We start from the raw sequence: 26,150 nt of genomic DNA on the forward strand, positions 1-26,150 counted from the left end.
TACATAGGACCAGTCAGCATCTGACAGGGTAACACCCCTCAGGCTGAGGATCCATAACCTGTTATCTGAGGGTTGGTCGGGGGTTCTGTACAGAGCCTAAATTCCCGGGAGACAAAGGAGGATTCCACCGTCAAGTGTGAGAACCAATTATGCACTGGGAATTGTGACACTTTTTCCGTACCTCCAAGATCCATTCTCCAAACAAGGATATGTAAGTTCTTGTTTTCTATGTGAAAACCCAAACCATTGTATTTTCTATACTTTCTTCCCTTTTTAGTTTCCTTGTTTGTATTTAAATCCTGTTTCAGATGAGTATATAGGTTTCTCAGCCTTGTATTTCCCACTAGTTTTTGTAAAGTTTTATATTGTCAGTGTCTAAACTTATTGTGTTGAGTAATTTATATGAATATGTGTGCCTTGGTTTTGTTGTCTTAAACAAAATCACTACTATGATCCTGAGGGTAACACTGGCTACATTGCATGGAGGATCAAGACGGTTCAACGCAACACCTCTGCTGGCTCCCGGGGTCATTCAAAGACAGTTATTCAGGATGGTCCAAAAACCAGACGAGAATCTTTGTTAGCCTGTGAACAGCTATTTGGTGAGGAGTGCAGGGAGGCGATATCTACAATCAGACATTCAACTGATGAATCTGTGGTCAGAGACAAAATGAGAGTGACTTTCGAGTATCGACAGAAGATGGTCCATGATGAGGATGCATCATCATCAGTCCTGGATGTGTTCCTTCGTTTCCTTGATGTGCCTGGATTGGTAAGAAAATCTTTAGCTTTGGTAGTAGTTTCAGTATTTGACCCCACCATTTCCCTTTGTCATCTATACTTAAATCTGTATCAAAATATTGTCTCCTTGTTTTTAGATCGACCAGGATTTCTCCATGATGTTTGGTGACGAAGTGTCTCAGAAGTTCCTGGCAAAGTGGTCAACATTCTTCAAGCCAAAAGTCATCGCAGACTGCAAGACTCTTCCACCAAATCAGTACATTGTTGAGCTGCTGTCAGGAACTGAACCTCAACCTGAGGACAACCACGGTCAGTATACAGTCATGAGAAAAAATTAGGACACCCTATGACAACCTTTGTCTTCTTCAACATATTCAAACATATGGACATTTGATATTCATTTGAACAATATTGAAAAATTGAGGTAATATAACTAAACAAATACAACTGAAACAAATTATTTAGAAAATTATTGGTAAAATGTAATTAATAGAAATGCAATCTTCTTGTGAGGAAAAAGTTAGGACACCCCTACATTTAGTTCCACTTAAAATGCCTAAAATTATAATAAAGAGCACCACATCAGGTGCAAATGATTAGAACATCGTTACAGAGGATTTTGGAGGAGCCTGTCCTATTTAAACCTCAGATATTTAGTTTGGTTTGCTCTTGATTGTTGAAGTGAGTTGCATCACCATGGCGAGATCAAAAGAGCTCTCTGAGGCCTTCAGAAGAAAAATTGTAGATGCATATGAGTCTGGGAAGGGATATAAAAAGATCTCCAAACTATTCGAAATTGGCCATTCCACTGTCCGGAAAATAATTTACAAGTGGAGAACATTTAAAACCACCACCAACATGGCCAGGTCAGGCCGCCCAAGCAAGTTCAGCCTAAGAGCTGACCGAAAGATGCTTAAAGAAGTCTCCAACAATCCCAGAATGTCATCACGAGACCTACAGGTATCTCTTGCCACAATTGATGTCAAAGTACATGCATCCACCATAAGAAAGAGACTGAACAAGTTTGCATTACATGGGAGGTGTGCAAGGAGGAAACCCCTGCTGTCAAAAAAAAACATCAGGGCAAGACTAAAGTTTGCCAGAGAACACCTAGAGAAAGACCAGAACTTCTGGAACAATGTGCTTTGGACAGATGAATCCAAAGTTGAACTATTTGGGCACAGTAAGAGTAGACATGTTTGGCGCAAAACCAAGACAGCATTTGAGAACAAGAACCTCATACCAACTGTGAAGCATGGGGGTGGAAATGTCATGGTTTGGGGCTGCTTTTCTGCAGCAGGGCCTGGTCAGCTCACCATCATAGAATCCACTATGAATTTTGTATTGTATCAGAGGGTGCTTGAGGAAAATGTGAGACCATCTGTTCGAAAGTTGAAGCTGAAGCAGATGTGGACCATGCAACATGACAATGACCCAAAACATTCCAGTAAATCTACCAAGGAATGACTCAAGAAAAATAAATTGAGAGTTCTGGAATGGTCAAGTCAAAGCCCGGATCTTAATCTTATTGAGATGCTGTGGATTGATTTGAAACTGGCTGTGCATGCAAGACACCCCTCGAACATCACACAGCTGAAAGAATTCTGCAAGGAGGAGTGGGAAAAACTTTCTCCCAATTGATGTCAGAGACCTGTAGACAGTTATAAGAAACGTCTAATTGAGGTTATTTCAGCCAAGGGGGGCAATACTAGCTATTAGGGCATAGGGTGTCCTAACTTTTTCCTCAGTAGGAATTGGCATTATTGTTAATTTTTCGTTAAATAAATGATTACAAAGTTACATTTTCATAGTTTTTTGTTCAATTACATCCCCTTTATCTATAGACATTGTTAGAAAGAAGATAACATATTGATATGTCCATATTTTTAAGAGAATAACTTAATATTTTGGGGGGGTGTCCTAACTTTTTCTCATGACTGTAGATGGTTTTGTATTTCCAAAAAATATCATTAGTGTTCATTAGTGTCTAATTTCATTCTTTTGTGATGTCTTTAGGATGGGACAGTGATATGTCGTCAATCCTTTTGCTGCTGCATCTGCTCCCTCCGACCTCAAGAGGCCAGAAAAAAACAGCCAAGATCAGTCCAGCTCAAGCAGCCAGCCATCTTGTGAGATATCTTAAAGTATGCAAAAGTTCATTTTTAAACCTCAGATGTGCGTTTTGAGGTGCAGATTACTTTGGAATTCTGAGACATACATCATCTCATTTTGTTCATTCCATCTGTAAATAAGCTGTGATGAAACGCTTGGTGATAAAAAACCATGCAAAGAGTTTAATTTTCATATTTACTTTGTCCCTTTTCTGACCTACAGGAAGGAGCCAGTGTGACTACCTTCCTTGAGACTGCTGACACAAAACAACCATTCCTCCTCTGCATCGGTGAGCAAAGGAATGATATCCAATGGTTCTACCTTGATATCGACCAAAAACCGATACCATGCAAGGCACATACATCAGTGGCAGCTTTTGATGAACTGTTCAAAACTCACTACGTCTTCAGTCTTTCATATGACGAAGCTCTTTGTAATTTCTACACATTTATCCAAACCACAATTTACAACATCGATATCAGAAGAGCAAAGTAGAGCCCACGTGTTAAAGAACTTAGAGCAAGACTGCTGCAGCGAGAGGACTGAATTTATAAACAGCCTTCAAGATGTTCACATGTTTTGTATGTAAAGCGCACCACAACATTTTTTTGGTTCTTTGCCAACATCTAAAATTTCAACATGGTCTATATCCTGGCAAAACGTTATGTTTAAAATGTGGAGAGCTAGGTTGTCCATTATCATTTTGTACTACAAGTGGCTTCCGAAAGCACCTCAACAAGGTGCATAGTTACAGCATGGATCAAGAGGTTGATACTAATCAGGATGTTGCCACTCAGAAAGAATGTGAGGCGGAATGTTCAAGTGATCGCCCAACTGTTGTCAACAAAGCTTTGTGAAGTAACAAGTCAGCTATCTTCAATGTGTGGATCAATTGTTGCACATCTGCAAGCATCAGGTCTCACTGAAAGTGCTGTCCAAACAATTGTTTGTTCAATGGAAGAAGTCGTTAATGACTTCCAAAGCCAAGCACGAGTAGCAGTTCTCAAAACGGTTTCTCCTGAAACTAAGAGTTCAGACATTTCTCAAAAAATAGAGCACTGTTTTGATCAATTAGGTAATCCTTTTTCAGAATTAAACACGGGGGCAAAGAGGCATAAATATTACAATGAAAAATGGGAAATTGTTGAACCTAAAGAATATGTCCTTGGGGTGAGACTGGATTTGCGCAGAGATAGAACTACAGGTGTCTACAATCAGGTTCCTGTAACAAACAAGTGCATGTATGTGCCGATTCTGGGTACACTCAAATCCATATTCAAAAACAGCCAAGTAAGAGAGAGCTTTTTACAGGACAAACAAAGTGAAAATGGTATTTACAAAGACATCAATGATGGGTCATATTTCCAAAACCATGCCCTGTTCTCACAGCAAAAGCATGCTTTACAGATTCTACTCAATTACGACGATTTTGAAACTGCTAACCCTCTCGGTTCCAAGAAGGTGATACACAAAATTGGGGGTGTCTACTTTACTCTAAAAAAATCTTCCATCCAAGTGTAACTCAGTACTGATGAATGTACATCTTGCAGCTCTATTCTACACTGAAGATCTGAAGACATATGGTTTTGATGTGATACTAAAGCCTCTTATTGATGACCTGAAAATCGTAGAAACTGAAGGAATACAGCTTCCTTGTTTTGAACAACCATTGTTTGGCTCAGTAATTCAAGTAACAGGAGATAATCTGGCTTTAAATAGCTTGTTGGGGTTTGTGGAATCTTTCAGTGCAACACATTTTTGTAGGTTTTGTTTAATGAGTAAGGAAGAAGTGCAATCTGTATTTACTGAGAATCATCCTGGGTTAATTTTCCGTTCCAAAGAGGGTCATACTGAACATTGTAGGGCACTAAATGAAAATCCTGAACTGCGTTCATTATATGGTGTTAAAAAGTCATGTGTGCTCAATACATTAGAGTATTTCCATAACACTGATAACTATGCTGTTGATATAATGCATGATTTGCTAGAGGGTGTGGTACAGTATGAACTTAAGCTGGTTTTTGAGTACCTTGTTAAACAGGGCTATGTCTCTTTGAACTCATTGTCAGACAGGATACAGAGCTTTAATTACGGTTACACAGAACATAAAAACAAACCAAGTGGGTTAAAGATGGATGATAAGAGCAAACACCTGGGTCAGAATGCCGTCCAGTCATGGTGTCTTCTGCGCAACACTCCACTTATATTGGGTGATGTCATTGAAAGGGATAACAGTCACTGGAACTTTCTGCTGCTTCTAATACAGATAGTCAATATAGTGTTTTCCTACACCATAACTGATGGGATGATATCTTACTTGAAACATCTGATCTGTGATCACCAACATCTGATCTGTGATCACCATACTCTGTTCAAAGCATTGTTTCCCGACAAGAGGTTGATCCCCAAGCACCATTTGATGATACACTATCCGAGATGCATCCAAAAATTCTTCCCACTTATCCATATGTGGTGCATGCGATTTGAAGCCAAACACGCATTTTTCAAAAGATGTGGTAAAATCACAAATCATTGGTGAAGCAGCATCAGCGCCAATTGGCGTTTCAATTTGAAAATCATTGTTTTAGACGATTTGAATTTGGTCCTACAACATCAAAAACAATCAGCACCTTGCAAGGATGGGAAGAACTTAGTCAGACATTATATTTAGAAGCATGTTCAAGTGTTTCAAGCACCAACTGGGTCAGAAATGATGGTACTGAGTACCAGGTTGATTTGTTCATATGCACTGGATGTACCGATGATCTCCCTGCTTTCAAAAAGATCTGTGATATTATTATATACGAAGAGGGTGCTTTCATAATAGCCTGTAATGTAGAAACAATGTACTATGATGACCACTTTAATGCCTACTGTATAGAAGACCAAATGGATGAGTTTTCTGTTATCTGCGTGGATGAACTGACCCATTTCAAACCATTTGACAAGCAGTGCTCTAATGAGAATAGTCACAAAGCATACATAGTGCCCTATTCTTATATGTAGAAAAGTTTTCAGTAAATACAGATTGCACTTCTGTCACAAAGTTGTCGCAGTGAAGTTGTTACATTATTTTTCATTTTTTATTTTGAATGAATAAGCCTCAAAGTCTGGTACTATTCTGTGACGTACATCATCTAATTTTGTTCATTGCATCTGTAAATAAGATGTGATGAAATGCTTAGTAATAAAACCATGCATATTTACTTTGTACCTTTGCTTACCTACGTGTACATTTAAATTGTCTTTCTTTTGTCTGCCATTTATCTGCCATCAAGATCTGGATGATAACAAAATAAAACATGTTTTTTATAAAGCAATCAACTTGTATGTCATTCTTATTTTTAATTGGTTCATTTCCGAATTATTGAAATATTTAAATGTTTTATTTTAATTGTATAGTAGCATATTTTGACTTCATAGTGTTAATGAGGCAACTCCTTTTATAGAAATTCAAATCACACTGAGAGAGTTAATTTCTAACACTAAGCACTGAGTTGAAAACATGTAACACTGGTAAATGTTAACCAGTGTTAAATTTCAACTATAGAAATAGTTGATATTAACTCTATTATAGTGGAAACATGGCAACACTTTCAAAATTGTTAAATTCACTCTGTGGGGAGTGGAACCCCTACGGACACTTTAAATGTGTTGAAATTAACTCTTTTACAGTTAATTTGAGTCTGTCGATTTTGCTGTGTAGTGATTCAACTGCTAGTGATTCAACTACTCGTGATTCGACTACTAGTGATGATTCAACTACTAGTGATTCAACTGCTAGTGATTCAACTACTAGTGATTCAACTACTAGTGATGATTAAACTACTAGTGATGATTCAACTGCTAGTGATGATTCAACTACTAGTGATTCAACTGCTAGTGATTCAACTACTAGTGATTCAACTACCAGTGATTCAACTACTAGTGATGATTCAACTACTAGTGATTCAACTACTACTGATGATTCAACTACTAATGATTCAACTGCTAGTGATGATTCAACTACTAGTGATTCAACTGCTAGTGATTCAACTGCTAGTGATTCGACTACTAGTGATGATTCAACTACTAGTGATTCAACTACTGTCTCCCGGCAGTCAGGCCCTGTACAGTACCCCGGACCAACCCTCCGACTAACAGGTATGGACCTCAGCCTGCAGGGTCTTACCCTGTAAGCTACTTCCTAACAGGTCCTGTGTAGGTTGGTGTCGATTAGACTCACTCCGCTGTTAACAGTCTACGTCCCATAGTTCCTCCATTGACTTCCTTTACCCACTTCAGTTGAACTGTAAAACTCCCCCGAAAACCGTACACAGAAGTGGGTAACCTCTATGGTTAACGACTGCTCTAATCTTATATGAGTGCAAGTTGGTGTGGTTGCGGAAAGGTGTTTATCGGTAAGTACAATTTACCCAAAGGAGGTAACGATGGGCTACATATAACCATTCAGATCCTATGATGAAATATGCACAGTAATCTATAACCTTTTATGTCACTAGGAGGAGGTAGAAATACTTTTGATGAATGGAATAGTTCAATAAAAATAACATTTTTAAAAATTGAGTTTAGAAAACTGTTACTTTAAATGCAGGTTAGATTGTTTCATAATGGCTTAAAGCATTACAGCATAGCTAAGTTATCCTAAAAATGGGTTACAGACAGAGTATTAAAATATAAAAATGATGAAAATATAAAAATGATAAAAATTAGAAAAGAATAAAATCTCTACCTCTATCCCTCCTCTGCCTAATCTACTTTTAAATTTAGAGAAGACCCAGTTCCTCTCCGTCGAGTGAAGCCGGTTCCTCTTTCCGCCACGGCTGTGGTAAAGAGCCGGTGTTATGCTCCCCTGGCCGAGGGACTCTGATTCCCGCAGAGTGTCTCAGCTTTGCCCCCTGAAACTGCTCTACCGGTCTCAGCTTTTCCTCTAAGTCCGTTCTTCCTCAAAGAAAGGTCCGCCAGGTCCTCTGTTGCAATGCAGTGGCGAGTCCGTTAGTCAGGATTTGATCAGAGTGTGAACTCCGGCCACGGAGACATAGAGAAAATGGCGCCGCCGATGCCGGTCGCCGTTGTGAGAGCTCCGCAGAGGATGTGCGTTTTTTTAGCTTTTATGTGTTTTCTAAATGTTCTCATTGTGAGAAACTCACTGGCACTGATATCCTACGACAAGGACACACTTCTACATTTAAACTACAACTTAAGACCAAGTTTTTTGGATAATTATTCTATCGACACGGCATGGCCGGCGGAGATCAGAAGGACCCCCCACGATAACAACAATGGGAGCACGCCAAAAAAGAGGAGGAAACACCGGGGAAAGCGGGCAGGCATTCGGAATCGGCTGAGAGCTCAGGCCCACCGTCCACCTCTGCCTAGCATACTTCTTGCTAATGTCCAGTCTCTGGAGAACAAGATGGATGATCTAAGGGCGAGGATTACTTTCCAGCGAGACGTAAGAGACTGTAACATCCTTTGTCTAACAGAGACATGGCTTACCTCGTTGGTACCGGACCGAGTCATCTGCCCTTCCGAGTCCTTCTCTGTTTTCCGGGCGGATAGAACGGAGGAGTCCGGCAAATCCAAGGGTGGTGGAGTTTGTTTCATGACCAACAACAACTGGTGTAACCCTAACAACGTAACGACGCTTTCTCAGTCCTGCTCGGCTGACCTGGAGCATCTGACCATCTCATGCCGCCCATTCTACCTTCCCCGGGAGTTTAGCTCAGTCATCATCACAGCCGTCTACATTCCACCACAGGCCAACACCGAGGCAGCGCTATCGACCCTACATGACACGCTGTGCCGGCATCAGAGCAACCACCCTGAGGCGGCGATGATAGTAACAGGTGATTTCAATCGGGCTAACCTTAAAAAAGTTATGCCTAACTTCCGTCAACACATCAAGTGTGCCACCAGGGGAGATAGAACTTTGGACCATTGTTATACTCAGTTTAAGAATGGGTACAAAGCTGTTTCCCACCCTCCCTTTGGGAAATCAGATCACTGCGCCATTCTGTTGATGCCTGTTTACAAACAGAGGATTCAACAGGTAGCGGTCGTGAAAAGGGAGGGAAAGCGGTGGTCCGACCAATCAGAGGCCGCGCTACAAGACGCGCTGAGTGACGTCGACTGGGATATGTTTCAATCAAGTTCCAGCGATGTCAGCGAGTTTACAGAGACCGTCTTGGACTTCATCTCTACATTAGCCGATAACATCGTACCAACGACAACGGTAAAGATCTACCCCAACCAGAAACCCTGGGTCGACAGCTCCATCCGTGCCGCTCTGAGGGCTCGCACCGCCGCTTACAACTCCGGGCTGGCATCCGGCAGCATGGAGGAGTATAAAGCGGAGTCCTACAAACTGCGAAGGGCGGTGAAAGCCGCCAAGAGGAGATACGCAGACAGAATGCAGGCGCAGATGGAGAGCAACGACACCAGGGGACTATGGCGAGGACTACGATCTATTACGGATTAACGGCACACACCCTCCTCAACCGGAAGTGCAGATGCCTCCCTAGCCGAAGACCTGAACTCTTTTTATGCACGGTTTGAGGCTGGCAACACCACCGCTAGCGCGCCGGCTAACAACAACAACGTCAGAGCGCTGGCTAGCGTGGCTGATGGGAGTTCACACGCTGGGGCAGAGCAAGCACTCTCCGTGACGGAACACGACGTGAGGAGGGCTCTGCTGAGGGTGAATACAAGGAAAGCTGCTGGCCCAGATGGCATACCTGGGAGAGTACTTAAGACCTGTGCTAACCAGCTAGCTCCTGTGTTCACCACTATATTCAACCTTTCACTGGCTAATTCAGTAGTTCCCACCTGTTTTAAAAGATCATCTATCGTCCCTGTGCCCAAGATCACCTCCCCAGCCTGCTTGAATGACTACAGACCCGTGGCTCTAACCTCAGTGGTCATGAAGTGCTTCGAGAGGCTGATTAAGGATTACATCTGCTCCTCCCTCCCTCCGACCCTGGACCCACTGCAGTTCGCATATAGACCAAACAGATCTACAGACGATGCAGTTTCCCAGGTCCTCCACACCACTCTCTCTCACCTTGACAGGCAGAAGGGGGGCTATGTGAGAATGCTGTTTATAGACTATAGCTCAGCGTTCAATACCATAGTCCCCACCAGACTGGCTGATAAGATGATTGGCCTAGGACTGAACATTCCCCTGTGTGCCTGGATCCTGGACTTTCTGACGGCCAGGCCACAGGTGGTCAGGGTGGGTAGACACACCTCCAGCTCACTCACACTGAGCACAGGGTCCCCCCAGGGCTGTGTCCTTAGTCCCCTCCTCTACTCCCTGTACACCCACGACTGTGTGGCTAAGTCCAGCGAAAACTCCATCATCAAGTTTGCGGACGACACAGTCGTGGTGGGGCTGATCTCAGATAACAATGAGAAAGGCTACCTGGACGAGGTGGCGGACCTGTCACTCTGGTGTCAGGAGAACAGTCTCATCCTGAATGTCTCCAAGACAAAAGAGCTGATTGTGGACTTCGGGAGAGCACAAAAACTAAGGGCCTACACACAGCTGGACATCGGAGGGACTGCTGTGGACAGGGTGAGCAGTTTTAAATACCTGGGAGTCCACATCTCAGAAGACCTGGGCCCGTATCCTTAAAGATTCTGAGAATCCTCTCAGAGAGCTCCTAACTTAACCTAAAAATTCCATGCCAGGAGTTTTAGCTTAGAAGTGATTCCAGAACATTTTCAGTGAACTCTGAGCCAGGAATGGATGAAAAATCCTATCTTAGTGAGGGGGTGTGGTTGACCCCGTTGCTAGGTATGAGTCATCATTTCAAAAGCCGTGATTGGTTGATCCTACAAGTTTGATGAAAATGAACTTTTGGTGATAATGAGCAAAGGATGTACCCTCAAATCAATAAACATAATTATACACTCTAATCTTATGCAGACTATAATTGTAAATAATATTTCACATTCAAGAAAATATCTGGAAAATGAATAGTAAGCTGTAGGGGTTATAGCCTAACATTAGAATCTAAAATATGTGAAAACTTAAGCTCATTACACCCTGTTCAAATAATGATTTGTGTCTCATTTGCTCATATTAATATCCTAGCTGGCATATTTTGTACTTTCACTTCCATATGGACCCCATTGAAAACAAGATGGCCTATCTCAAGGGGCTGTCCTTAATGAAGTAGAAATTGCAACGTTACAACTCAGTGTGAACTTAACGAGGGTAACACAGCTCAGCTTTTAACAATGTCTGTGATTGCTGGCTGGTCTATTTATGAAGGCTTGTTAACAAATATCCTACAAACACAGAAAATGGAGAAAAAAAGGAATCGCAAGCCGAACTGGACTGAGGAGCAAGGTTTGTTGCTGGCCCAGTTGGTGAACGAACATAAAGGTATGTTACGAGGAAAATTTGGCCCAACTGTCACTAGCCAAGGCAAGAGGCGCGCCTGGGACACAATATCCCAAACAATCAATGCCTCTTTTCCACTGGTGGTGCGGACAGGCGACGATTGTGAGAAAAGGTGGTATGTGCTGCAGTCCAAGGCAAAATATGAGATTGCAGCACACAAGCGGGAATCCTCACTCACAGGTGAGCAAAATACTATGGCCTACCACATAATCTGGCAACTTGCTCCTGCTGGCAAAGTTAATTTACATGCCTAAGTACTGTGTTCATTGACTGTTTCTTTCTAGGGGGTGGACCACCTGCAAAGCGGCTGTCCCAGGTGGCCGACACTGTCTTTCAAGTCCTGGGACACTCTGAGGTCAGTGTCACCGGGCTGCCAACAGGCATTGACACGTCAATGATGCAGGCCCTTGAAATGCAGCAAAGGTAGGACACAGGGTTATTCATATCAACAGTGTTTATTCATTGCAGAAGCCATTTCATGTGTTATCCATGCTCATTGTATTAAATTAATTTAATCAAAACAATAATTAAACTAGGCCTATGTATTTCTGTAGCATGGAGCCATCACAAGAACCGGGCCCATCAAGTTTGCCGCCTGAACCATCTGCAGCTGCTACTCAGGATAGCCCGGCGGATCAAACACCATTCCCATCCGCAGCACCTGCTCCGTCAGCATCCCTGCTGGAGAGAAGATTGCAACTCACAATTGATGTGTTTGAACAACAAAAAAAAGTCCTTTCCCTTCAGGAGGAGTACTACCGCCTTAAAATTGAACACCTAAAAAATAAACCATTTAGAGATTGTGTTCTGTGTCTTGCATTTAACAATTGCAGGTGATGTGCAGTAAAACTGTGGTAGTTCTTAATACCATCACAAGTTCTCAAATGACATGGGGCTACAGCTTGCCTGAAATGTAAATTTGTGAAGTTTGCCCTGTAAGGCAGTCCACTCTGGGCTAGGTTCCCCTGTGGAATGTGAATATCTTCTTCACCACCATCCTCATCGTTGTCTCCATCCTCATCCTCATCGCCATCCTCCAGAGGTTCTGCAATCTGTCTAACCTTGCAAATATTGTGTAATATTGCACAGGCTATGATGACTTTGCTGACTTTTTCAGGCCTCAGCCGCACCTCTCCGTGGAGAACATGAAAGCGCCTCTTAAGCTGGCCTATGCCACGCTCCACCACCGCTCTTGTTGTCTTGTGGGCCCTACAATAGAATACAGACCTTTAATTATTTGATGGAAATATTGCACTACTTGGATGCTCTAACATATTGCTTGCATTTCATTTCCATGATTTTTGTATTGTTTGGCTTACCTGTTATAGTTTAGTTGGGGCCCTTGGCGTGGCTGGAGGTAAGGTGTAAGGAGCCATGGTTTGCATGGATAGCCACTGTCCCCTAACAAGTGGCAATTAGCTGGCACATAGCGTCTCTCAAAAAGCTGTCTGATGCCACTCTCGGAGAGCATTCTCGCATCATGTGTGGAGCCTGGCCATTTAGCCACAATGTCCAAAATCTTCCAGGCCGCATTGAACACTATTTGCACATTGATGCTGTGGAAATTCTTCCTGTTAACAAAGACAGCCTCGTCCTCTGATGGCGCAATTATTCTCACATGTGTTCCATCAATTACACCCACAACGCCAGGGAATCCTGCAATGTCCATAAATGCCCTTTTATGTGTGTGTAAAGTGCGGGCATCCAGCGGGAATGAAACAAATTGTGTCACAATATTAGGTTGTGACAAAGCTGTCAGTGTTTGGGTGATGACTCTGCTGACGGAGGATTGGGACAGACCGAAGTCATCACTGCTGCATTGTTGCATTTTCCCTGTTGCCAAATACCTCAGGGTTGTGATTACTTTCTTCTCCGGTGTAATAGCGTTGTGGCGTCGAGTTGGTGAAGTAATTGCATCTCTAAGGAGATCCACCACAAACATGATTCCTGCACGATCCAATCTGTAGCGTCTCAATAATTCCCTGTCATCCAGTGTTTGCAGGACATCTCTCCTGACTCCTCTGTTGGCCATTTTGTGCAGCTGCTTAGGGTAACTCCTAAGCCACTAAAAGTCCTCTTCCCTGCTCTTAGCAGATCTCGCCTTAGGAGCCCTTTTAAGCGCTAGGACTCTTGAGGAATAGCTTTTATATTAACTGGGATTTTCGTGTCACTTTTAGGGGAAATTCTAAGAAAACGTCATGCCTCTGAGAATTTTCTTAGAATTTGGCCGCTAGGAGCCACTTTTTGCACAAAAATTCTTTAGAGATACGGGCCCAGGCTGTTCAGAATATTTTGGTAAGGCACCCAGATCCAAATAGACCGGATGCAGCTATCTTGAGGTTGTTGGAGTTGGGTTTAACCAAAAATGACTTTGTATTTAATGATAAATATTATTTACAGATTCATGGTACGGCGATGGGGAAGAAGTTTGCTCCCGCCTATGCAAACATCTATATGGCTGAATTTGAGCGAACTGTCTTCCCCAAATGCCACAAACTGCCAACACTGTATCTGCGGTATCTGGATGATATTTTTGGAGTCTGGCCCCATGGGGAACCAGACTTTCGGAATTTTATGTCAACGCTCAACGAACACCATCCTTCCATAACATTTAAATATGAATTACATCCAGAGAAAATAAATTTTCTGGACACTGAGGTGTTTGTGGAGGATGGTGAGGATGGGAGGGTGGGTCTCGGGACGAGGGTCTATTTTAAGCCGACGGACACCCATGCTCTGCTGCACAGATCTTCTTACCATCCCAGGCATACCTACAGGGGGATTGTCAAATCCCAACTGATTAGGTTTCGCCGGATCTGTGTGGCGGAGGTGGATGTGCGTTCGGCGACTCGGACCCTCTTCCAGGCCCTGGGACCGAGGGGCTATAGCAGGACGTTCCTCCGCGGCATCCAAGTGGAGGTCCAGCAGATGTTTAGTGGGGGGGGTAAACCTGCAGAAGGGAGGGACGATAAACATCTGGTCCCTTTTGTTTCAACTTATGCACCGGCCGCCCTCGAATTAAATAAAATCGTTAAAGCCAATTTTAAAATAGCACAAACCAAAATAGACCCTCTCCGGGATTTTAGAATTATAGCAGCCTATAGGAGAAATAAAAACCTGAAAGATCAATTGGTGCAGGCATCTTTAAGGACCGAACGACGTGATCCGTTACAGTCACATTTTAAAGTGAATCAATTTATCACAAATAAATATTTTTGTGAACCACAGGTCTGGATCACTGTATTCGCTCCATGAAAATCGCTGAACCGCGAAATCGCCAAATCACAAATCTTGAAAAGTAAACAGAAGAAAAAAGAGATTAGTTTGTGTGCCAGTGCATTCCTGCCTAGGCAGATGTTTTATGATTCCCCTAACCTGACCGGCCAGCGCCACAAACCCTGTCTGTTTTTATTGAATACTTTTAACATTGGCCCTCCATTTTAATATAAATAATATTTTTTCTGGGAGCTCTATCCCAGAGAAGCCTACTCAGTTGGGGGAATCGTTTATAGGGTAGGTTAAATTTTATAATGGAGGTGACCGTTTTGTGGAATGTTTTTTCATGGAGTTGATTTCCAGTGGGATATCTTTATATTTACTTTCTTAATTGTGATGTGGTTGGCCTGGGAATTGTGGAGATTTATTGGAATTGTTTGGTGTTCCACAACTAGGTCGCCATTTCGTCGTTTGGTCGATTTTTAGTACATGAGACTATATAGTAACCTACAATTTTCCGGACCTAAAACGTACCTGTTTTTATTTTTGTGAACCACAGGTCTGGATCACTGTATTCGCTCCATGAAAATCGCTGAACCGCGAAATCGCCAATTCACAAATCTTGAAAAGTAAACAGAAGAAAAAAGAGATTAGTTTGTGTGCCAGTGCATTCCTGCCTAGGCAGATGTTTTATGATTCCCCTTACCTGACCGGCCAGCGCCACAAACCCTGTCTGTTTTTATTGAATACTTTTAACATTGGCCCTCCATTTTAATATAAATAATATTTTTTCTGGGAGCTCTATCCCAGAGAAGCCTACTCAGTTGGGGGAATCGTTTATAGGGTAGATTAAATTTTACAATGGAGGTGACCGATTTGTGGAATGTTTTTTCATGGAGTTGATTTCCAGTGGGATATTTTTATATTTACTTTCTTAATTGTGATGTGGTTGGCCTGGGAATTGTGGAGATTTGTTGGAATTGTTTGGTGTTCCACAACCAGGTCGCCAATTCGTTGTTTGGTCTCCTTAGGAATAATACATGAAACTATATAGTAACCTACAATTTTCCGGACCTAAAACGTACCTGTTTTTATTTTTGTGAACCACAGGTCTGGATCACTGTATTCGCTCCATGAAAATCGCTGAACCGCGAAATCGCCAATTCACAAATCTTGAAAAGTAAACAGAAGAAAAAAGAGATTAGTTTGTGTGCCAGTGCATTCCTGCCTAGGCAGATGTTTTATGATTCCCCTTACCTAACCCTAACCCTATCCCTCATTTCTACTCCTAACCCTAACCTCATTTCTACTCCTAACCCTAACCCTAACCCTATCCCTAACCCTAACCCTAACCCTCTACTCCTAACCCTAACCCTAAACCTAAACTCATTTCTAATCCTAACCCTAACCCTAACCCTATCCCTAACACTAACCCTAACCTCATTTCTACTCCTAACCCTAACCCTAACCCTATCCCAAACCCTAACCCTAACCTCATTTCTACTCCTAACCCTAACCCTGTCCCTAACCCTAACACTAACCCTAACCCTAACTTATTTTCTAACCCTAACCCTAACCCTAACCCTCTACTCCTAACCCTAACCCTAACCCTAACCCTAACCATATCCCTAACACTAACCCTAACCTAATATCTACTCCTAACCCTAACCCTAACCCTCACCCTATCCCTAACCCTAACCCTATCCCTAACCTCATTTCGACCCCTAACCCTAACCATATCCCTAACACTAACCCTAACCTAATATCTACTCCTAACCCTAACCCTAACCCTCACCCTATCCCTAACCCTAACCTCATTTCTACTCCTAACCCTAACCCTAAACCTAACCTCATTTCTAACCCTAACCCTAACCCTATCCCTAACACTAACCCTAACCTCATTTCTACTCCTAACCCTGACCCTATCCCAAACCCTAACCCTAACCTTAACCCTAACCCTAACCCCAACCCTAACCTTAACCCTAACCCTAACCTTAACCCTAGGCCGAATCCTAACCCTAACCTTAACACTAGGCCGAATCCTAGCCCTAACCCTAACCTTAACCCTTGGCAGAATCCTAACCTTAACCCTAGCCCTAACCCTTATCCTAACCCTAACCTTAACCCTAGGCTGAATCCTAACCCTAACCCTAAACCTACCCCTAACCCTAATCCTAGGCTGAATCCTAACCCTAACCCTAGTCCTAGACCTAACCCTAACCCTAACCCTAACCCTTGGCCGAATCCTAACCCTAACCTTAACCCTAGGCCGAACCCTAAACCTAACCTCAGGTCTAATCTTAATTCTAAACCCAGCCCCATTACAAAATCTGGAGGAACAGTACAGATAATGGTGCATGCAATGAGTTCACAGGAACCGACTGATGGAGCACAAGTTGGTCCGGTGGAGGACTGTGCGATATTTGATATTTGTCCTACCTTTGATTTAGGACCGATGAGGGACTCTACATCTGATTCATCTCATGACACCAGTGGCTTAGCATCTGATAATGTTCCTGGCCTTGGAATGGGGGTGGCTGTGGTCAGGGAGACACCTCTCACCAATGTGGCAGTGGGGGTGTCAGATTCCATCTCTGCATCTCCGCTGATAGAGGATGGGAGGATGGCTTGGCCTGGGCCCCCTGGGGAGACACTGTTTGGGAGGGGTCAGGGAGTGAGTGACGCTGTGGAGGAACCCACTCCGGTGTACGATATTACATCTAGCCCCCCGGCCACCCAGGGTACTGTTACTATTGCTGTTGCTCACCCTCCTTGGCAGAGGCCGACCCGCCATATTAACACCTTTCAAAAAGGGGTCCAGTGGTCCTTAGAGGTAAGGGAGGTGGTGGTGGTGATTGGGGATTCTAATTTGTCTGGAATCACTCACTACAATTACCCACTGGTGCAGGTGGATAGTTTTCCTGGAGCCCAAATACACCATCTTAGAGGTATTTTGGAGAAGTTAGACACCTGCCCCAATACACAGAAGGTTGTGCTCTCGGTGGGCCTCAACAACTGTTTGAGAGAAAATCGGATTAATACCATCAAAAAGCAATTTCAACAACTAGTGGCAGTGGTGGGAAGGGTCTTTCCCCAGGCAGAAGTTTTTGTGCCTTTGATCCAGTTCTCAACGCGGCTCCCACAGGGAGTACAACCTTTAATAAAACAGACGAATGCCTTCTTGGAAGCACATTATAGGGTGCTTAAGGGTGTGGAAGGACACGTCTTTACTGTACAGCCTCGGGATCCTGTGCATTGGACAAATAGAACAGCAATGGCCATCCTGGATGAGTGGATGAAACAGTTAAACTAGAAGCTGGGGGACCGAGATTGCTCACCCCCACACAATCTAATATACTTAACCTTTCACTTACCTACAGCTTGCCGGAACCGGAACAGATGTTGCTGGAGAAGGGCCTCTCTTTTATTCCAACGCCACTGGGGGTGGACAGGGACTGTCTTAGGAGGGATCTATATGGGTATCACAGACGGTTAAAATTATTGGATCATTTTGATTATAATGTAGATTCTGTTTTGAAACCGTTCATCGAGCCCTCGAAGTGGGAACCTGAGTGGGATTCAGTTTCTGAACCAATAAAACAGGTGATCAGGCGTGACATTAGAGGACTCGAGAAGGTTTCCTACAGAATCACAGGAGAAAATAATCTGTCAGAAGAACAACGACAGGCATTAAACAAACTAAAACGAAACCAGGACATAGTTATAAAACCTGCAGACAAGGGATCTAAAATTGTTATTATGGATAAAACCCAGTATCTCACAGAGGCTAATAGACAACTACATAATACTAGACATTATGTACCTCTGGATCGCTCCTTACAGCCGGAGACGCAGAGTAGGATCAGGGAGATTGTGGGGGAGCTCTATGCAAAGAAATATATTTCTTCCAAACAAAAATATTACCTGTTTGGTTCAGATGTTCCACGTCCACGAAAATGTTATCTTCTTCCGAAGATCCATAAGGATCCTAGGACTTGGACTGTCCCGCACGAAGTTCCCCCCGGTCGACCGATCGTTTCCGATTGTGGGAGCGAATCATATAGAGTAGCGGAATACATAGATTACTTTTTGAATCCCTTGTCACAAAAACACCCTAGCTATGTGAAAGACACCTACGAATTTGTTAATAAAATAAAAACAATAGATGTCCCTCCTGGAGCAATGCTTTTCTCCATCGATATAGATTCTCTGTATACTAATATAGATACCGTATTAGGCCTAAAAGCAGTAAGACAGATTTTTTTTAAATATCCTGACCCAGCTAGACCGGATGAAGCCCTTCTTTCTCTTTTAGAGTTAGGTTTGACACGAAACGACTTTGAGTTTGACTCCAGATATTATCTCCAGGTGCATGGGACTGCTATGGGGAAGAAGTTTGCTCCAGCATACGCCAATATATACATGGCGGATTGGGAGCAAACGGTCTTGCCCAAATGCTGCAGAACTCCATTATTATACATCCGGTACCTGGATGATATCTTTGGGGTCTGGTCTTACTCTGAGTCGGATTTTAAGCAGTTCATTAGCGTCCTGAACGAACACCATGATTCGATTACTCTAAAGTATAATTTACAATCTGAAAAAATCGAATTTTTGGACACCGAGGTTTTTATTATGAGAGGGGACGATGGGGGAGGTGGCCTGGGGACTAGGGTGTACTTTAAACCCACCGATACCCACGCTTTGCTACATAAAATAAGCTACCATCCTAAACATACCTTCAAGGGGATCGTTAAGTCCCAACTGATAAGGTTCAATAGAATATGTACAAGGCCTGAGGACATCGAGTTGGCAACAAGAGTGCTCTTCAAAGCGCTTAGACCAAGGGGTTATAGTCGAACATTCCTCCGTTCTATTAAGGCTGAAGTAAAACAAAGCTTTCACCAGGTACAAAGGCCTGGTAGTACGGATAAAAATGACAACATTGTCCCTTTTGTGACCATTTTCTCATCGGCCTCTTTAAAACTGAACTCGGGGGTAAAAAGTCGTTTTAAAAAACTACAGGACGTTATTGAGCCTCTGTCAAATTTTAAAATTATTTCAGCCTTTAAAAGGAATAAAAATCTAAAAGATTTGTTGGTTCATGCCTCATTAAATAGTGGAAAACAACAAAAAAGTGATGTACGGTTCAGATCGATAAAATATATTACTAACAAACATACGGGTTTGAGCGCTCCAGTTTGGCAAATTTTCCGGTTGGAATCGTCAAATCTGGTTTATGTGATTGAATGTACAGTTTGTAACAAACTGTATATTGGACAGACAAAAAACAAATTGCTACAACGTCTGAAACAACACATATATTATATTGATCGAACAGATAAAACAACTGAACTGTACATACATTTTCGGGAACATAGTACAAAGAGCATAGTGATTTCGGGACTTGAGTCTGGGGTAGGGTGGTCAAGGGCTCAGAGACTGTCTGCAGAAAGACGCTGGATTAAAAAATTAAGAACTATTTTGCCCAGCGGCCTAAATGAAGTGGAGTAAAAGCAAAACGTTTTTTTAAAGAAACCTAAAAATGTTTTTGTTTTGTTTTGGTCTTTTTAATAGAGATAAAGATCATGAGAAAAAGATATCTTTAAGGGATTCTGAAATTGGGAACGTACGCCAAGGTAGTATGTATGTGATTGGTGTGTGTAAATATGGGTGTTCTGTTTGTCGACATTGCATGAAATTATGCCCCCATTGATAGCACTTTAATACTAACAATTTATTTATTGAATGTGTTTGTGATTGATGTGTGTAAATATGGGTATCTTGTTTGTCAATATAGCATAAATGTATTTCCCCATTGATAGCACTTTAGACTAGCATTTATGGAATTATAATGGGCGTATGGTCCTTCCAACAAATTCGTTGAATTTGGAATCGGAATCGAAAAAAAGATATCTTTTCTCTAGACCGTTCCCTAAGATTAGCTACACCCTAGAGACTCAATGTCGTGGAAGGTGACACTGATGCCATTGTTGGTTAAAGTACACAAGTTCCAATTACTTATTTGAGGAAGAAGGTGTATGGGAGAACTTATGTGCCTGTGCTTCCTGCTCACCCCTTTGGGTAGCAGAACTCATTTTCCTTACCTAACCTGCCTGCGCCATAAGTATGCCTATCTCCTTTCTTTATTGAACTCGAAAAAAGATATCGAAATGATAGCTGAAAAGACGTTTTTTTTCTGGGGATTTGATGAACCTTTATTCTGAAATTCAATCTATGAACCTCAATTTTGAAATTCTCATCATGTTAATTATAGGCAGGTGTGATGAGTACTTTCAGCGAATCAGGATCTTAGGTTTTTGCTCCTCCCCTCTGGTTTTCTATATGTTGTGTGTGTGTTTGTCAGTCTCCCCCATTCCTCTGAAGAAGCTACATGGTAGCGAAACGTCAGGAGCTCATTTTTATTGCCTTTTAAATAATCAGTCCCACTGACTTTTTAAACAAGCGGACCTTGGTCCATTTTCTTTTTAAAGAAAATTATTTAATCCTTCTTCGTTTTTATATATATAAAAATCCTTGCACAATTGAACATTGAAACCCCTCACCTCCAAAACCCTTGGTTGGAAAACCTAACCCTAACCCTAAGGCCCTGAGAATTTGGCCAGCGCTCCCTTAAGTGTGTGTGTGTGGTGTGGTGTGACACAAGTTTGCAAGTGTGGTTTGAGACCTTCTTGAGCACAGTGTGTTTTGTGGTTTGAGACTTTCTTGAGCACAGTGTGTTTTGTGGAGTGAACTGGGGATATACTAAGTCCTTTGTGCCCACCAGGGTTGAAAATTATGATGAGGTGTGGCAGTTTTTATAGAGATCTTGAAGGATAAAAAACTTTTTTTCCTTCTTAAAAACATTGTTTTTAATAATAGTGCAAGGGAAGGATTAATCAGAAATTAAATCAGTGGATTTCTGTTAGGCAAAACCCCCCCCCCCCCTTTGTCTTTGTCTTTGTCACTTTATGTGGTTTTTACTGTTTTATCTATTTGAGGATGAGACCCGGCTCTCTGGTGGGGAAAACCAGGGTTAATGGAAAACATGGACAGGAGAAGAAATACTTCAAATTATTGCAGGCTGTCCATCATGCGGAGGTTGTAGACAGGACACAACGGACACGGATGTTTCCTGTAGGGATGTTAAGGCAGGTCAATAAACTGACGTCCTTTATTAAGCCTTCATCTCCAAATGCGGAAACTGCGGCTAAGGTCAAACTGAACACGGAGGAATGGATGAGAGTCAATATGACCATTCTTGAACAGCATTATGATGAGATATTGGCAATTGGCCTCGAGGACCTTCCTCCCTTTGATCGGTTGGCGTTGGACAAAGCGATTGCCTATGGCAAAGCCAGGTACAAACATCGGCTAACCGCCTCATCCATCGCTACTTTGCGAACACTGGTGGAGGGTGGAGCAGAGGCTCCCTTAGTGGAGTCAGGGGAAGTATCCTTGCTAGACCCCACCAGGTATGAGGAAGAGTTTCCGGCGCTGTTGACAGCGGCTAGGGGCTTTGACAACGGCCCTGACCCTGGAGCTACCACTGAGGCTAATCATGACCCTAATCACAGCCCTGGCCCTGACCTTGGGCTTAGTTCTGACCCTCGGCCTGGGCCTGATCCAGACCTTAACTTTAGACCTAACCTTAACCCTAACCTTAACCCTAACCTGAACCCTAACCTTAACCCTAACCCTAACCTTAACCCTAGGCCGAATCCTAACCCTAACCCTAACCTTAACCTTAGGCCGAATCCTAACCCTAACCCTAGGCCGAATCCTAACCCTAACCCTAACCCTAACCTTAACCTTAGGCCGAACCCTAACCCTAGGCCGAACCCTAACCCTAACCCTAACCTTAACACTAGGCCGAATCCTAGCCCTAACCCTAACCTTAACCCTTGGCAGAATCCTAACCCTAACCTTAACCCTAGGCCGAATCCTAGCCCTAACCCTAACCCTAACCTTAACCCTTGGCAGAATCCTAACCTTAACCCTAGCCCTAACCCTAACCCTAATCCTGACCCTAACCTTAACCCTAGGCCGAATCCTAACCCTAAACCTAACCCTAACCCTAATTCTAGGCTGAATCCTAACCCTAGTCCTAGACCTGGCCCTAACCCTAACCCTAACCCTAGGCCGAATCCTAACCCTAACCTTAACCCTAAGCCAAACCCTAAACCTAACCTCAAGTCTAATCTTAATTCTAAACCCAGCCCCATTCCAAAATCTGGAGGAACAGTACAGATAATGGTGCATGCAGTGAGTTCACAGGAACCGACTGATGGAGCACAAGTTGGTCGGGAGGAGGACTGTGCGATATTTGATATTTGTCCTACCTCTGATTTAGGACCGATGAGGGACTCTACATCTGATTCATCTCATGACACCAGTGGCTTAGCATCTGATAATGTTCCTGGCCTTGGAATGGGGGTGGCTGTGGTCAGGGAGACACCTCTCACCAATGTGGCAGTGGGGGTGTCAGATTCCATCTCTGCATCTCCGCTGATAGAGGATGGGAGGATGGCTTGGCCTGGGCCCCCTGGGGAGACACTATTTGGGAGGGGTCAGGGAGTGAGTGACGCTGTGGAGGAACCCACTCCGGTGTACGATATTACATCTAGCCCCCCGGCCACCCAGGGTACTGTTACTATTGCTGTTGCTCACCCTCCTTGGCAGAGGCCGACCCGCCATATTAACACCTTTCAGAAGGGGGTCCAGTGGTCCTTAGAGGTAAGGGAGGTGGTGGTGGTGATTGGGGATTCTAATTTGTCTGGAATCACTCACTACAATTACCCACTGGTGCAGGTGGATAGTTTTCCTGGAGCCCAAATACACCATCTTAGAGGTATTTTGGAGAAGTTAGACACCTGCCCCAATACCCAGAAGGTTGTGCTCTCGGTGGGCCTCAACAACTGTTTGAGAGAAAATCGGATTAATACCATCAAAAAGCAATTTCAACAACTAGTGGCAGTGGTGGGAAGGGTCTTTCCCCAGGCAGAAGTTTTTGTGCCTTTGATCCAGTTCTCAACGCGGCTCCCACCGGGAGTACAACCTTTAATAAAACAGACGAATGCCTTCTTGGAAGCACATTATAGGGTGCTTAAGGGTGTGGAAGGACACGTCTTTACTGTACAGCCTCGGGATCCTGTGCATTGGACAAATAGAACAGCAATGGCCATCCTGGATGAGTGGATGAAACAGTTAAACTAGAAGCTGGGGGACCGAGATTGCTCACCCCCACACAATCTAATATACTTAACCTTTCACTTACCTATAGCTTGCCGGAACCGGAACAGATGTTGCTGGAGAAGGGCCTCTCTTTTATTCCAACGCCACTGGGGGTGGACAGGGACTGTCTTAGGAGGGATCTATATGGGTATCACAGACGGTTAAAATTATTGGATCATTTTGATTATAATGTAGATTCTGTTTTGAAACCGTTCATCGAGCCCTCGAAGTGGGAACCTGAGTGGGATTCAGTTTCTGAACCAATAAAACAGGTGATCAGGCGTGACATTAGAGGACTCGAGAAGGTTTCCTACAGAATCACAGGAGAAAATAATCTGTCAGAAGAACAACGACAGGCATTAAACAAACTAAAACGAAACCAGGACATAGTTATAAAACCTGCAGACAAGGGATCTAAAATTGTTATTATGGATAAAACCCAGTATCTCACAGAGGCTAATAGACAACTACATAATACTAGACATTATGTACCTCTGGATCGCTCCTTACAGCCGGAGACGCAGAGTAGGATCAGGGAGATTGTGGGGGAGCTCTATGCAAAGAAATATATTTCTTCCAAACAAAAATATTACCTGTTTGGTTCAGATGTTCCACGTCCACGAAAATGTTATCTTCTTCCGAAGATCCATAAGGATCCTAGGACTTGGACTGTCCCGCATGAAGTTCCCCCCGGTCGAATCATATAGAGTAGCGGAATACATAGATTACTTTCTGAATCCCTTGTCACAAAAACATCCTAGCTATGTGAAAGACACCTACGAGTTTATTAATAAAATAAAAACAATAGATGTCCCTCCTGGAGCAATGCTTTTCTCCATCGATATAGATTCTCTGTATACTAATATAGATACCGTATTAGGCCTAAAAGCAGTAAGACAGATTTTTAAAAAATATCCTGACCCAGCTAGACCGGATGAGGCCCTTCTTTCTCTTTTAGAGTTAGGTTTGACGCGAAACGACTTTGAGTTTGACTCCAAATATTATCTCCAGGTACATGGGACTGCTATGGGGAAGAAGTTTGCTCCAGCATACGCCAATATATACATGGCGGATTGGGAGCAAACGGTCTTGCCCAAATGCTGCAGAACTCCATTATTATACATCCGGTACCTGGATGATATCTTTGGGGTCTGGTCTTACTCTGAGTCGGATTTTAAGCAGTTCATTAGCGTCCTGAACGAACACCATGATTCGATTACTCTAAAGTATAACTTACAACCTGAAAAAATCGAATTTCTGGATACCGAGGTTTTTATTATGAGAGGGGACGATGGGGGGGGTGGCCTGGGGACTAGGGTGTACTTTAAACCCACCGATACCCACGCTTTGCTACATAAAATAAGCTACCATCCTAAACATACCTTCAGGGGGATTGTTAAGTCCCAACTGATAAGGTTCAATAGAATATGCACAAAGCCTGAGGACATCGAGTTGGCAACAAGAGTGCTCTTCAAAGCGCTTAGACCAAGGGGTTATAGTCGAACATTCCTCCGTTCTATTAAAGCTGAAGTAAAACAAAGCTTTCACCAGGTACAAAGGCCTGGTAGTACGGATAAAAATGACAACATTGTCCCTTTTGTGACCATTTTCTCATCGGCCTCTTTAAAACTGAACTCGGGGGTAAAAAGTCGTTTTAAAAAACTGCAGGACGTTATTGAGCCTCTGTCAAATTTTACAATTATTTCAGCCTTTAACCCTTGTGTGGTCTTCGGGTCAAATTGACCCGTTTTAAATTTTTACTTGAAGAAAAAATATACAAGGAAACATTTTTTCAACCTGAAACTCCATGGCCTTGGCTTATTTACTGTGAAGAACATGTCAAAGAAAAAAAAATCATTGAGTGCACATGCTACACCCCCCCTACACATTTATGTCCTTCACAAGGTCTTCGGGTCAATTTGACCCGCATATACACAGAGACACACAGACTCACAGAAACATGCACACACACACTCACTCACACACATACAAACACACACACACACACAGAATCTGCACAATGTTGTTACAAAACATTCTGGGAAGCCAGAGGGAGGAGACCCTGAGAGACACCAGGGGACACGGGTGGTACTGGATATGTCACAGGGCCTCAGTGGCCACAACATCACTTGGGATAATTTTTTCACATCGTACAGCCCGGGACAGGAACTTCTCAAAAGAAAGCTGACAATGGGTGGAACAGTCAGAAAAAATAAGACAGAGCTCCCACCTCAGCTTCTAACTGTAACGAACAGGCCAGTCCATTCCTCCCACTTTGTGTTTACGGCCAACATGGCCCTGGTATCCTACATACCCAAAAAGGGCAAAAATGTGATGCTTATGAGCACTGGTGACACCGCACATACAGAGGAGACAACATGTGCCCAGGAACCCAGCTTCTCTAGCCATAGTGAGGAGGGTGGAGGAGGCTCCTGCT

At 43.2% G+C, this 26,150-nt stretch overlaps 1 protein-coding gene and 1 long non-coding RNA gene across 2 annotated transcripts in view; both read right to left on the reverse strand.

Annotated features, from left to right (window-relative positions):
- The window catches only part of LOC310823739 (uncharacterized protein), a gene marked incomplete at both ends in the record, with an annotated part of 320,139 nt that overhangs the window by 189,125 nt on the left and 104,864 nt on the right, over positions 1-26,150 (reverse strand). The window lies entirely within an intron of this gene.
- On the reverse strand, positions 11,806-13,527 carry LOC310823956. Its single transcript, XR_014554988.1, has 3 exons — positions 12,583-13,527; positions 12,170-12,472; positions 11,806-11,941 (listed from the first exon to the last, which is right to left on the reverse strand). It is a non-coding gene; the product is annotated as an uncharacterized lncRNA (long non-coding RNA).

This window comes from Argentina silus, assembly GCF_951799395.1.
Source record: "Argentina silus genome assembly, chromosome: Y".
Lineage (NCBI taxonomy): Eukaryota > Metazoa > Chordata > Actinopteri > Argentiniformes > Argentinidae > Argentina > Argentina silus.